Raw genomic sequence first — 13040 nt, forward strand, 5'->3', positions numbered from 1 at the left:
GAGGCAGATCAGATTCTGATTTGACTGGCAGCCAATCAATGAAACAGACACTGCTGAACAGTTGGAAATGGAGGCTGAAATACAATTGATGCATTCCAGCGACTGACAAGAGGTGTCTGTTAAAGAGGGACCCTTCTTCTTTACTCCAGAACTCTGTTCCTACAAACCAAGAATACATGCTCAATTACAAAAAGTGCAATTTGGTTCCACCATATCCTGACTACTAGTACTGCATAGTTTTCTCTATACTTTCATTTTCCCCGTCCCCATTCCTTTTTTGTTCATAAAGTAACAGGTGTATGTCCGCAAGCATAGTGTGCTCCCCCATCCCATAAATAGTATGTTTTTATTGACATCAAATGGAGATGGGATGGGAAAATACTGGGTCTGTGAAAATTCCCCCTTTTTCCATTAGTGGCGTGCACATCTTATCTTTATATTCCAGTAAGTTATTTTGCTCTTGCTGTTTGACAAAAACCAACAATGCAAAACAATCTTTGCATTCTTGTTTGATTAGAGAATTTTAATATTTTTCATTGTAAATCCAAGGACAATTTTATTACTTTTTTGTATGTAGCTGTTACATGCAGAGCAATCTGTCAGTAAGTAAGGATAAATTTACTCTAAAAGAAATGAATCCTAAATAGTTTTCCTTTCAAGTCAAGTGTATCGTTGTTTAAAAAAAACTCCTTGGGTTTTTTATTTTTAGAAAAAGAGTAACTAGTTTCATAAGCAGATGTAGCAAAATATTAGGAAATATTAACTGATACGTTCCTGTTGTCTGCATCCCCTTGTCCCAAACTGTCAGCTTGGGCTCTTAGACAGGAGACCCCCATGGCCCCAGGGAGAACTGCAACAGAACTAGAGAACAAAGGTATTCGGTTCTTGGATTTTGAAGTTTACCAGTTGAAGGCCAGGTGTGACACAGAAAGATAAGGCAGATCCAGTTCTTCCCACTTCAGCCCTCCCTACCACGAGGTGAAAGCCCTCCAAGCTGGGGAAGGGAGGAGAACCCTGAGGAGAGCATTGGAGGGAGTCACAGGCATGGGCCTCTTAGAAGTGGCCCTGTTCTCCAGTTCCTTGGCTTTGGGGTTCTGCATGTTGAGAGGCACTGGTGCTCCATTTCCTGCTTTGAACCTTGAAAGACAATAAGCTGCACAGTGAACTCCCCATCATGGTGCCCTGAAAACAGGAAAGGCTAAATGGTAGGTGGTCTTGAGGCAGCCCCACAGATACCCTATTTGTCCTGGCAGATCTCAGGAAGCAGCTTAATAACTGTCCTTTGTGGTCTGAGACCCAGCTGACTCTGAGGGGCCTCATCACTGGACTGAGAGGATATAGAATGGTTGCAAAGTTGATAAAAAGACCAGAAACTAGATGGGCTTGCAGCTATCTCAATGGATGCTAGATTGGAGAAGTAATGCAGGCGATGAAATGGAATGGTGTACACTAGCAGAAACCAGTGGGGATTGATGACAAAGGAGGACCAGATGCCTCCAACCCTCTGACCTTCTCCCACCTCCATGACATGTTTCACAAACCCCCAGGAAGTGAGAGTACCACAAATTGGCTGAGTTCACTCTGAATTGACTGAGTTTGCCCTCATGTGATAAGTTTTCCACTACCAGGCAGGATGGAGGTGCAAGTAACTTGACTTTTAGAAGAGAAAGTTACATTTCTCGGAAAATGGTATTAGTGGATTGAGAAATTTATGCTCACCATTCAAAGAACATACTACCTTATGAACAGCAGTAATAACCTGAAAAGGCCTTTTAATGTACACCATTATATTTCAGAACAGAAACAGAAACAGAAAGCACAGCTGTCTCTTTTATCTATGATATTTGCCCCTATAATCTATTTGATAAGCTGCTAACTTTAGCTATAGGGAAAGCTAATCTTCAGGACTTCTTGTGTAATTAAAAAAAAAAAAAAAAAAAGGCTCAATACTGAGTATTTGCAAACTCAAAATTTTTCCTTGCTTAAAACTTCACCCAAATGATTCTTGTTGAAAACAGCATGATTCTGCTGTACTTGATGTGACTGATAAATTTATTAGGGTGGCAGGGACGCTATGACAATATAGAGAAAAGCAGCAGTTGACTTAGGGCTTTTATTTGCAGGTTATTTAGTTGGTTAATTTTGCTAGAATAGTTTTCTTTAAAAATTCAATTTTATTGAGATATATTCACATACCATACAGACACTGTGTACAATCAGTTGTTCACAGTACCATTATATAGTTGTGCATTCATCACCATAATCAATTTTTGAACATTTTCATTACAACACACACACACAAAATAAGAATAAAAGTATAAAAGTTAAAAATGATAACTAAAAAGCAACAAAAGAAAAAATAAAAATAAAATAAAATACAATTAAAAAGACACCACCACCACCGCCAAGAATCCCATATCCCTCCCTTATATACACTTCTTATAGACATTTAGCTTTGGTATATTGCCTTTGTTACAATTAATGAAAGCATATTACAATGTTACTGTTAACTATAGACTCTAGTTTGCATTGATTGTATTTTTTCCTCAATACCACCCCATTTTTAACACCTTGCAAAGTTGACATTCATTTGCTCTCCCTCATGTAAAAACTTATTTGTACATTTAATCACAATCATTGACCACTCTAGGTTTCACTAAGCTATACATTTCCAATCTTTATCTTCTATGTTTCCTTCTGGTGTTCTGCATGCCCTTAACCTTTCTTTTTCAACCATACTCACAGTCATATTTGTCCTGTGTACTTACATTATTTTGCTACCATTACCCAATATTGTGCTCCAAACCTCTCTCTCCTGTCTTTTCTATCTGTCTATAGTGCTCCCTTTAGAATTTCCTGTAGAGCAGGTATCTTGTTCACAAACTCTCTCAGTGTCTGTTTGTTTGAGAATATTTTAAAACTCTCCCTCATTTTTGAAGGGCAGTTTTGCTGGATATTGAATTCCTGGTTGGCAGTTTTTTTCTTTCAGTATCTTAAATATATCACATCACTGCCTTCTTGCCTCCATGGTTTCTACTCAGAAATCTGCACATACTCTTATCGAGCTTCCCTTTTATGTGATGGATTGCTTTTCTCCTGCTGCTTTCAGAATTCTCTTTGTCTTTGACATTTGATAACCTGATTATTAAGTGTCTTGGCGTAGGCCTATTCAGATCTATTCTGTTTGGGGTACAGTGTGCTTCTTGGATCTATAATTTTATGTCTTTCATAAAAGATTAGAAATTTTCAGTGATTATTTCCTCCATTATTGTTTCTGCCCCTTTTCCCTTCTCTTCTCCTTCTGGGACACCCATGACATGTATATTCATGTGCTTCATGTTGTCATTCAGTTCCCTGATACACTGCTCATGTTTTTCCTTTCTTTTCCCTATCTGTTCTTTTGGATACAGGATTTCAGATACCCTGTCCTCCAGTTCATGCATCTTTTCTTCTACCTCTTCACTTCTGCTGTTGTATGTCTCCATTGTGTTTTTTTTTAAATTCAGTTTTATTGAAATACATTCACACACCATACAGTCATCCATGGTATACAATCAACTGTCCACAGTATGATCACATAGTTATGTGTTCATCACCACAATCTATCTCTGAACATTTTCCTTACATCAGAAAGAACCAGAACAAGAATAAAAAATAAAAGTGAAAAAAGAACACCCAAACCATCCCCCCATCCCACCCCATTTGTTCTTTAGTTTTTATCCCTATTTTTCTACTCATCCATACACTAGATAAAGGGGGTGTGATCCACAAGGTCTTCACAATCACACTGTCACCCCTTGTAATCTACATTATTATATAATCGTCTTCAGGAGTCCAGACTGCTGGGTTGGAGTTTGGTAGTTTCAGGTATTTACTTCTAGTTATTCCAATACATTAAAACCTAAGAGGTGTTATCTATATAGTGCATAAGAATGTCCACCAGAGTGACCTCTCAACTCCATTTGAAATCTCTCAGCCACTGCAACTCTTTCGTCTCATTTTGCATCCCCCTTTTGGTCAAGAAGATACTCTCAGTCCCATGATGCCAGGTCCAGATTCATCCCCGGGAGTCATATTCTGCATTGCCAGGGAGATTTACACCCCTGGGAGTCGGGTCCCATGTAGTGGGGAGGGCAGCGAGTTCACCTGTCAAAGTGTCTCAGTTAGAGAGAGAGAGGGCCACATCTGAGCAACAAAGAGGTACTCAGGGGGAGACTCTTAGGCACAATTATATGCAAGTTTAGCCTCTCCTTTGCAGTAATGAGCTTCATAAAGGCAAGTCCCATGATCGAGGGCTCAGCACATCAAACCACCAGTCCCAATGTTTGTGACATCAACACCAGTCCAGGTGAGGAAGTCCAACACTTCCACACCTTCCCCCAGCTCCTTGGAGCTGGGGGGGGGGGGGGCTGTAAATATATTTTTTATTATCTGCTCAAATTACTCTGGGATGTGTCACTATTTCACTCCAGCCTATACTAACCTACCGTGTCTCACTTCCTATTCAAAGTTCCATGCAGTTGTGGTGTTTGAACAAACCACACCATTTAGAAAATTTAGATCCTGTACCAAATAGACATCTCTTCTCTTGGTCTCATATGGAAGTTGAAGTTTTAAAACACAATCAGTTTCGACCTTTACCCTTTTGCCTGGCTTGCCCTGGTCTTAACCAGACCTGCTTCATTCATATCACTAATTGAAGTCTGGGCTCTTTTTCAGCCTTTTTTTTTTTAACAGTGGCTGTATGCACTAATACTGACATTCATATCTGCCGAGCTCTAGCTCTGAGTTTCAGGTGTCTCAGAGATATGCATTGTTCCAGAGACCAATCAGGTTATACACTAAGGGACCAGCATCTCAAAGTTTAGAGATAGGCATTACAATTCAGGGATAGAGTTAACTGCTGTAAGAGCTTACAATCTAGGGACTATTACAATAATTATGTCCACGTTAGGCTATGTTCTAAGATTCAATTCTGAGTTTACACATTGTAGTTAGTCCATATTGGTGAGGCATTAAAGTGTTTGCCTTTATTTCTGGTGTACTTCACTCAAATACTGTGTACAGGATCCATTCACCTCACTGTGTGTCTCACAGCTTCACTCCTTGTAGTTGCTCAATGTTCCACTGTATGTGTACACCACAGTACACCATTCCATTCTTCAGTCAATGTACCCTTAGGTCATCTCCACCCTTTACAAATCATGATTACTGCCTCCATGAACACCAGTTTGTAAATGTCCATTCATGTCTCTGCTCTCAGATCTTCAAATGACATACCCCATAATGAGGTTGCAGGACCTTTTGGTCCCCACATACTTAACTTTTTGTGGAACAACCACACTGACCTTCAGAAAGGCTACACCATTCTACCTGCTCATCAACAGTAGATAGGTACATCCCTCTCACCATGTTTCCTCCAACACTTTTGCTCCTATATATATATTTTCCTACAATTTTATAGAGTTATATTCACATACCATACATTTATCCACAGTGTACAATCTGTTGTTCATGGTATCATCATAAAGTTGTACATTTATCACCACAATCAGCACTTGAACATATTGATTACTACAAGAAATTTTTTTTTTTTTAGCAATAAGTAAAAATGATAAAAAGAAAAATAACATGTCATACAATACAATATAATAGTAAGGACAGCAAATAACACCACTACCAAGAATCCCATATTCCTCCCCTATATCTCCCTCTCACATACATTTAGCATTGGCATATTGCCTTTGTTACATTTAATGGAGGTATATTACAATGTTACTGTTGACCATAGACTCCAGTTTGCTTTATGTTTTTTCTACCTCTTCACTTCTGCTGTTGTATGTCTCCATTGTGTTTTTCATCTGTGTATTATGCTTTTCATTTCCATAAGTTCTGACAATTGTTTTTTCAAACTTTTGAGTTCTTCCTTATGTTCGCCCAGTGTCTTCTTTATATCCTTCATCTCTTTTGCCATATCTTCCCTCAACTCATTGATCTGATTTTTTAATTGATTTAGGAGATTTGTTTGATTAATAATTAGTTGTTTCAATTCCTGTATCTCAGTTGAAGTGTAAGTTTGTTCCTTTGACTGGGCCATATCTTCATTTTTCCTAACGTGATTTGTAATTTTTTGTTGTCTAGGCATCTTGTTTCCTTGATTTCCCCCAATCAGATTTTCCCAACCAGACAGGCCCAAGTCTCAGGAGGAGGCCGTATTCAGTATCAGGTTTCCCTGTGGGTGAGACCCAGCAGATTCTGAGACTTTCTTGTGAGGCTGCTAGATGCTGTCCTTTTCCTATCCTGCTCAGCAGGTGGTGCTTCTCAGCCCACAGCTCCCCAGTGGTATAAAGAGGCATGGTCCCTTTAATTCTCAGTGGACCCTGTCTTGGCCAGGGGCTGAGGGTATCAGAAGCCAAGCTTAAGTTGTTTCTGTTTTTTTTTTTCTTCTTACCCCCAGGCCCTGGAGTCTGTATTCTCTTAGGGAAGGAAGCCACTTGAGCTCGGCCCCACCCCCCTTTTCTTAGGGAAGATACACCCTTTAAGGAGTTATCTTCTACACTTGAATTCCTCCTTTGTCTCTCTGACTCTGTTAACTCCACGGTTACCTGGGTCAGTGCTGACAATTGAAAATGCCTGAGGCTTTCTCTAATGAGCTGCTTAGAATGAGAGAAAAAGAACAGGAAAAAGAGAGAAAGTCCCTTTTCAGAGCCAGTCCCCAGACCCCCAGTTTTGCTGGTCAATGGGTGTTGGTACCCAGTTCTCTGTGCCCCTTTTCTTGGGACATAGCCATTTCCCAGGATTTTGAGCTCAACCATCTCCAAAAGCCTATTTATTTATTTATTTATTTACGTATTTATTTATTTATTTATTCCCATCAGCCCTGTCTCCTCTCTGCCAGGAGGAGCCCTTGGGTCCTCTTCCTGCTTGCTCTGGGTTTATCTGTGCTTGTAGCTTGTATTCAATAGTCTAAATTTGTTAATTAAAACCACAGTTGGAGCTTGGTTGAGTTACTTTCCCTTGCTCCAGATAACCTGCTTCTTTTTTCCACAGGGAATGTTTCATCTCAACCTGCTGTGCCAGTGGGGGATGGGCGCTAGCTCGGCAGTTTTGGGAGCTTTACTTACAGTTCTATGATGCGATCTCAGCCATTCCACCCATTCCAGGCTGTTCCTGGCTGTTTACTTGTTGCTCTAGAGGACTAACTAAATTCCACACCTCTCTATGCTGCCATCTTGCCCCACCTCTAGAGTAGTTTTAATATTTAACTCTTGACTACGATTAGAAAATATCCTTAAGTTTGGCCTTCTCCCCAGCTTGACTCTCTTATGTACAATTCCAGACCTAATTGGATGTTGGTGCAGATTTATACCACACAAAGGAATTTTGAATGCACCTATTTAGGATGTCTTATTAAATGTGTATCATTCTGTATTCTAAACACTCAACTTGTGCTTTCATTCATTTATTCTTTTCCATAAGTTCTCCACAGATACTTCCTGGCAATAGATACACAATAACTGTTTCCTATATGATCTTGATCTTTATTACTACTATTGCTTTTTTTTTCTCTTACAAAAACATAACCTGAAGATGGTACATCACTTTTTTCCCTACTTTTGAGGCACTAAATCTGGTTTGTGGTGTTAGTAATGGGTAAAAATGACTGGAGCAAAAGGGGGGTGGGCATTAAACCAAGTGATGAGTTCCTTGTATGTTCCTTTTCCCCCAGACCTCACTGTTTCTTTCCACCAGTTATTCCAACACTGTGGCATTGATTCCTCTCCACATCCACCATGTAAAACCCGGTGAGGAAATCAACATTCCCTCCCTTAGCAAGGCTACTGACCTAGGAACTGCATGGGTGTTAAGAGCAGAAACCAAAAAGCTGAGCTATTCTTAGTTTGGCCTGGTCCCTTTGTAGGCTGGGGATGTAGGATATACCATCTGTGCCAGTTTGAAACAGTTATGGACCCCAGAAGAGCCATGATCTTTTAATCCAATCTTGTTGGGTGGAACCTTTTGATTGAGTGTTTCCATGGAGATGTGACTCACCCCACTGTGGGTGATATCTTTGATTAAATTATTTCCATGGAGGTGTGGACCCCACCCATTCAGAATGGGTGTTGATTAGTTCACTGGAGTACTTAAGAGAACTCAAGAGCTGACACAGACACTGACGCTTGGAGACGCTTGGAGATACGGACAGAAGGATGTTTGGAGATGCTAAGATAAGAGATGAAGGCCAGAGTTTGCCCTGGAGAAAGTAAGAGAAGACCCCCAGATGCTTAGAGAAGAACACCCTGGGAGAAAGAAGCAAGGATGCACAGGAGCTGAGAGAGAGGAGCAAAGACAGAAGCCCAGAGACATTTTGGAGAATACCATTTTGAAACACAACCCAGGAGCAGAGGACCAGCAGACGTCAGACATGTGCCTTCCTAGCTGACAGAGGTGTTCCAGATGCCATTGGCCTTCCTTCACTGAAGGTATCCTTTTGTTGATGCCTTAGTTTGGACACTTTTATGGCCTTAGAACTGTAAATTTGTAACCTAATAAATCCCCTTTATAAAAGCCAATCCATTTCTGGTATTTTGCATAACAGCAGCATTAGCAAACCAGAACAACTGTCTCAAGACCTAAGTTCCTCAGGAAGAATGAATCCAGTTTAACTGAGTTGACCTGCCTTAGGATTGGCCACAGAATCATCTCTGTTTTATTAGGTTGAGTCATCTTTCTTCTTCCTCTTTTTTTTTTTTTTTTTTTTTTGGACAGATAAATTGACAGAAATTAGAAGACTGGCCAAAGGTTATCTAGTAAATCTGGGATAAGGCAAGGAATAGAATTCTCCTGCACTGGAATATTCTTTCACTCAGCTTACTCCCACTGCCTTGAAAGGAAGGGAAATGGCTTCTTAGATTGTGTGTGATAACCATATGCCAAACTCCTCAAGGGCATGGACCATCTTTTATCTCTCTAGTCCTAGACGATGTCTGGCAAATAAATTGTAAGCATTCAATAAAAATTTGTTGAATTAGTGACTATTAAATTCACCAGGGATTGCACATTTAGGGCTCACCCTGCTAATGGCCACACAGTCAGGAGGCTCTTTCTAAAGGGAGGTCAGCATAGGGGTTGAGAGCATAGACTCCCAGACTCCCTGGGTTCAAATCCTGGCAATGTGCCCTTCGTCACGTTACCTCTCTCTACTTCAAGTTTCCTCCTCTGTAAAATGGGGAGAACTCATACAGTTGGTGAGTGAATTAAATGAGTTGATATTTATAAAGCACTGAAAATAGAGGTTAACATATAGTTAAGAATTATAGAAGTGCTGATAAATAAAGTCATTTCATTAGTTTTTATGACATTTTCGGTGACAGCACTGTGATGAATATCTAGGAAAGCCTATTTTGGTTCTCTTGAGCCGGCAACTTTTGCACTACTTTCTTGTTTTTCTGTTCTCATATCACTCCCATTTGAAGGAAGACATTATTGCCCCATTTTAGAGGAGGGGAAACTGGAGTTCAGACTGGGGGAGGTAGCTAGAACAGGTGCTACTCAAACCACATGAAACACAAAACAGAGAAAATGTAAATGTGGGAGGTAGAGCAGAGATGGAGGGAATTCTGAGTTAAAATGAACTGTGACTGTGCTTTGTGAAAACTATTTCTTAGCCATAGTTTACCTGTTAAGTTTCACATAATGCTGAAAAATGGGCTGACCAGCAAAAACACCTCCAAAGACAGGGAAATGTTAAGTCAGTGTTTCCTGGAATTTACTTGAGATGCAAGTTGTAATTATGTCCCTCTCCAACAAGCCTCCATAGTTGAAATCAGTGCAATGATTTAAAAAGGAAATTTATATCAGGGCTTGGAACACTAAGGTGTGTAGGTGAACTTTCACAATAGCCCCCCATCAGTGACTTGAGAAATTTGAGAAGAAATTTGTGAAGAGAACCCAGAGCAAATAATTTTAACTTTTTAGTGGCAACTTTAAGGTTAAGAATGTATTTTAGTGGTCCTGAGCTTAGCCCATCTTTCTTCTTTATGTGCTCATTGAATAAACCAAACTATTGTTTTGGTTTGACTATTTCAACCTTTCAATACCACTCTATGTTTGAGGACTTGTGAGGGGATGGGATGAGATGGAGAGAGAACAGGGATAAATCAGGTTCTAACTTTGTATGATCTTGTGCTTATAAATGAAAAAATATAAAAGATACTTGAATGGTATGAACATCAGAGATATACCCTGAAAGTTCATATTAAATTTCTTACATATTAAGAAAAAGTTTTTGGAATTTTTTTTTTACCAGAAGGCTATTAAGTTATAGGAATGGGATGGCAGAATGTAAAATAGAAAGATGGAATCTTTCCATTAAAAGCAGATTTTTAACATTTAAATCATTTAATTTTAGCTTGGGTTGAGGCAAGTGGTTGATGAATCAGACCGAAGCAGATATGCACATGCCAGACAAAACAGGTTTTCTTTTCACTCCAAGGTCTCAAGTTCATAGCAGGGGCCAGAGAGGGGTGTGGAGGGGATGGGGAAAGCAGTATGAGCTTGTGTAGGTGCAGAACAAGATTCTGGTTAGGCCAGTTGCCTCTACCAATTATTCTAGTGTGGGTCCAACACATTATACAGATTTATGAATAACAGAAACTCTCAACCAAAATCACTAGCAACTTTTATTTCTCAGTCCTTTCCATATGAGTTTGTGTTTGTAATAATGGGTCTTGAGGCAAATGTTCAAAATAGAGACACAGTAGCATTAGCTAGAAACAAGGAACTATTTTTTTCCACATGCTGCTTTTGAATATGTTATATTCTGATTAAAAATTGGCAACAGAAAAAAAAATAAGGTTCTGAGCAGGATCATCACTAATTTTTTAAGTTTTTAACAATGGACAAGGGTCTTAGAGAACTTGAAGGCCTAGAAGTAAATACTAGAAATCTACAATAGATTTTAAGACGTTCAAGAAAAGTTGTAAGCAACAGACAGATCCTAACTTCTTTATGATGTAATACATTTTTTAGAACTTTACTTTTTTGTAGTGCTAAATCCACTTAGAAGATAGGTAATACTAGATATGGATGTGTCACAAAATATTAGGTTTTGTCTCCCTCCAGTCATTTCTCCTGCCTCCATACCTCCAAATCTGGATCACCTGTCACCTCCCATATTGGGTTCCTGTCTTCCGTCTTTACATGCTGCTTCTGTTCTGGCCAGTTACTGTCAGCTACAGAGAATGATCACTGTATATGCTGCCTACAGGTACAGAGATGGGTTCTTAGTCACAGAACTTTGATATAAACCTTGAAAGTAAGAGACAGAAAAAAATGGTAGAGTCATATGTGAGTGTAGCTGAAAAGTTGTTCGCCAAAGCTCTCCTTTGGCATTTGGCTCATGGGTAAAACAAACCCCCAAAAGTGATTCTCCAAGGGTGGTCCTTGAAACAACAGCATGGAAAGCACCTGAAGTGCTTGTTGAGTTGGGCCTCATCCTCAACTTACTGAATCAGAGTCTCAAAGCATGGAACCCTTGCATTTCCATTTTTAACTTGGTGATTATGACACATGCTACACTTTGAGAACTATGGCCCACAAGATGAATAGTGTAAACAGTCTCCTTAGACATGGCCCAAAATGCCTTTTACTTTTAGATAGGATGTTAGAGCTGGAAGGGTCCCTAGAGATCATCTAATTCAACACCCTTTCTTTACAATGTGGACACTGGGAAACAGGAAGCTGTAACTTGGCCAAGATCACCTTTCTAATAGTGACCTAACAGAGAGTGGAGTTCAAATAACCTAGTCCACTGTACCCCCCAGCTCACTGCATTTGACTTGAATCAATTATATATTTCCTGATCATCTGTAAAATAAACTGTACAAGAGATCTTCCTATATCACCATTCATTTTTTTCTTGCTCAGAATCAACTGACAAGTCAGATAAATCTGAACAGAAATAAAAACTTAAGTTGGAATCTTTATCTATGGAACATTCTGGCATCTCACTAATAATGATAACATAATAGTGGTGCACAAGGAAAATTTTTTGTTTAGAGATTTGTGTTGAGACTATTCTATGCCATTTCTAGTCATTGCTGCTTCTCATTGTCCAAGTGTCACCAGGGAAGGAAATTTTTTCAGAGTACAGATTTATTTCAAGTGGCAAGTGAAATTTAATGAACTAGAGTCATGCTTCCTAAATGCTAGCTCAAGGACCATTTCCACCTGCAAGAGGTTTTGTTCTGGCAAACCGAGAAAAGTTAAGGATAATGGAATGTGCGTGTGTGTGTGTGTACAATCATAAGCACACTGCCCTTCCTTGGGAAGAATTATCCTTTAATTTGAGATTATGCCCCTCTGTACTTTGGGGTTGAATGGGAAATGAGGAGATGGGGAATTAAAATGTCTCTTCTTCTATTAATAATGCTGATGATAGGTGGTAGCTTAAAAAATGTTATTTGGCAAAAACGAAAGATGGATTTTTTTTAAATCTCTAAAAATCAAAGGCTTGTAAACACAACCAAAGTATATCACATTCTCTTATTTACTACACTCCCACATACTGAATCCCTTTTCAACAAGAAATTCATGCCCATAAAGAGGACATATCCAACATTCTCACCTCATAGTTCCATCTCATTTTCAACGGTCTCTTTCATGGTACTTCACCTTCTACTCAATCAGTTGCAACTTTTTCATGTCCAAATTTGCCCCACTTCCAATTGACTAATATAGAGAATTCATTCTCTTACCATGACCTCATCTTCTTGCTTCACTACTCTACTACAGCGGATCTTCAACTTCATCAGGACCACCAGGCCATAGACCACTTGTAATGGTTAGGTTCAAGTGTCAACTTGGCCAGTGATGGTGCCCAGGTATCTGGTCAAGCAAGCATTGGCCTAACCATTACTGCAAGGACATTTGTGGCTGGTTAATAAACCAGAAAGGTGGTTTATTAAGCCATCAGTCAGGTGACTGTGGCTGTGGCTGATTACTCCTTTAGTTGACTGTAGATGTATCTTCCGCAATGA

Source organism: Choloepus didactylus, chromosome 3 (assembly GCF_015220235.1).
Source record: "Choloepus didactylus isolate mChoDid1 chromosome 3, mChoDid1.pri, whole genome shotgun sequence".
In the NCBI taxonomy this organism is placed as follows: domain Eukaryota; kingdom Metazoa; phylum Chordata; class Mammalia; order Pilosa; family Megalonychidae; genus Choloepus; species Choloepus didactylus.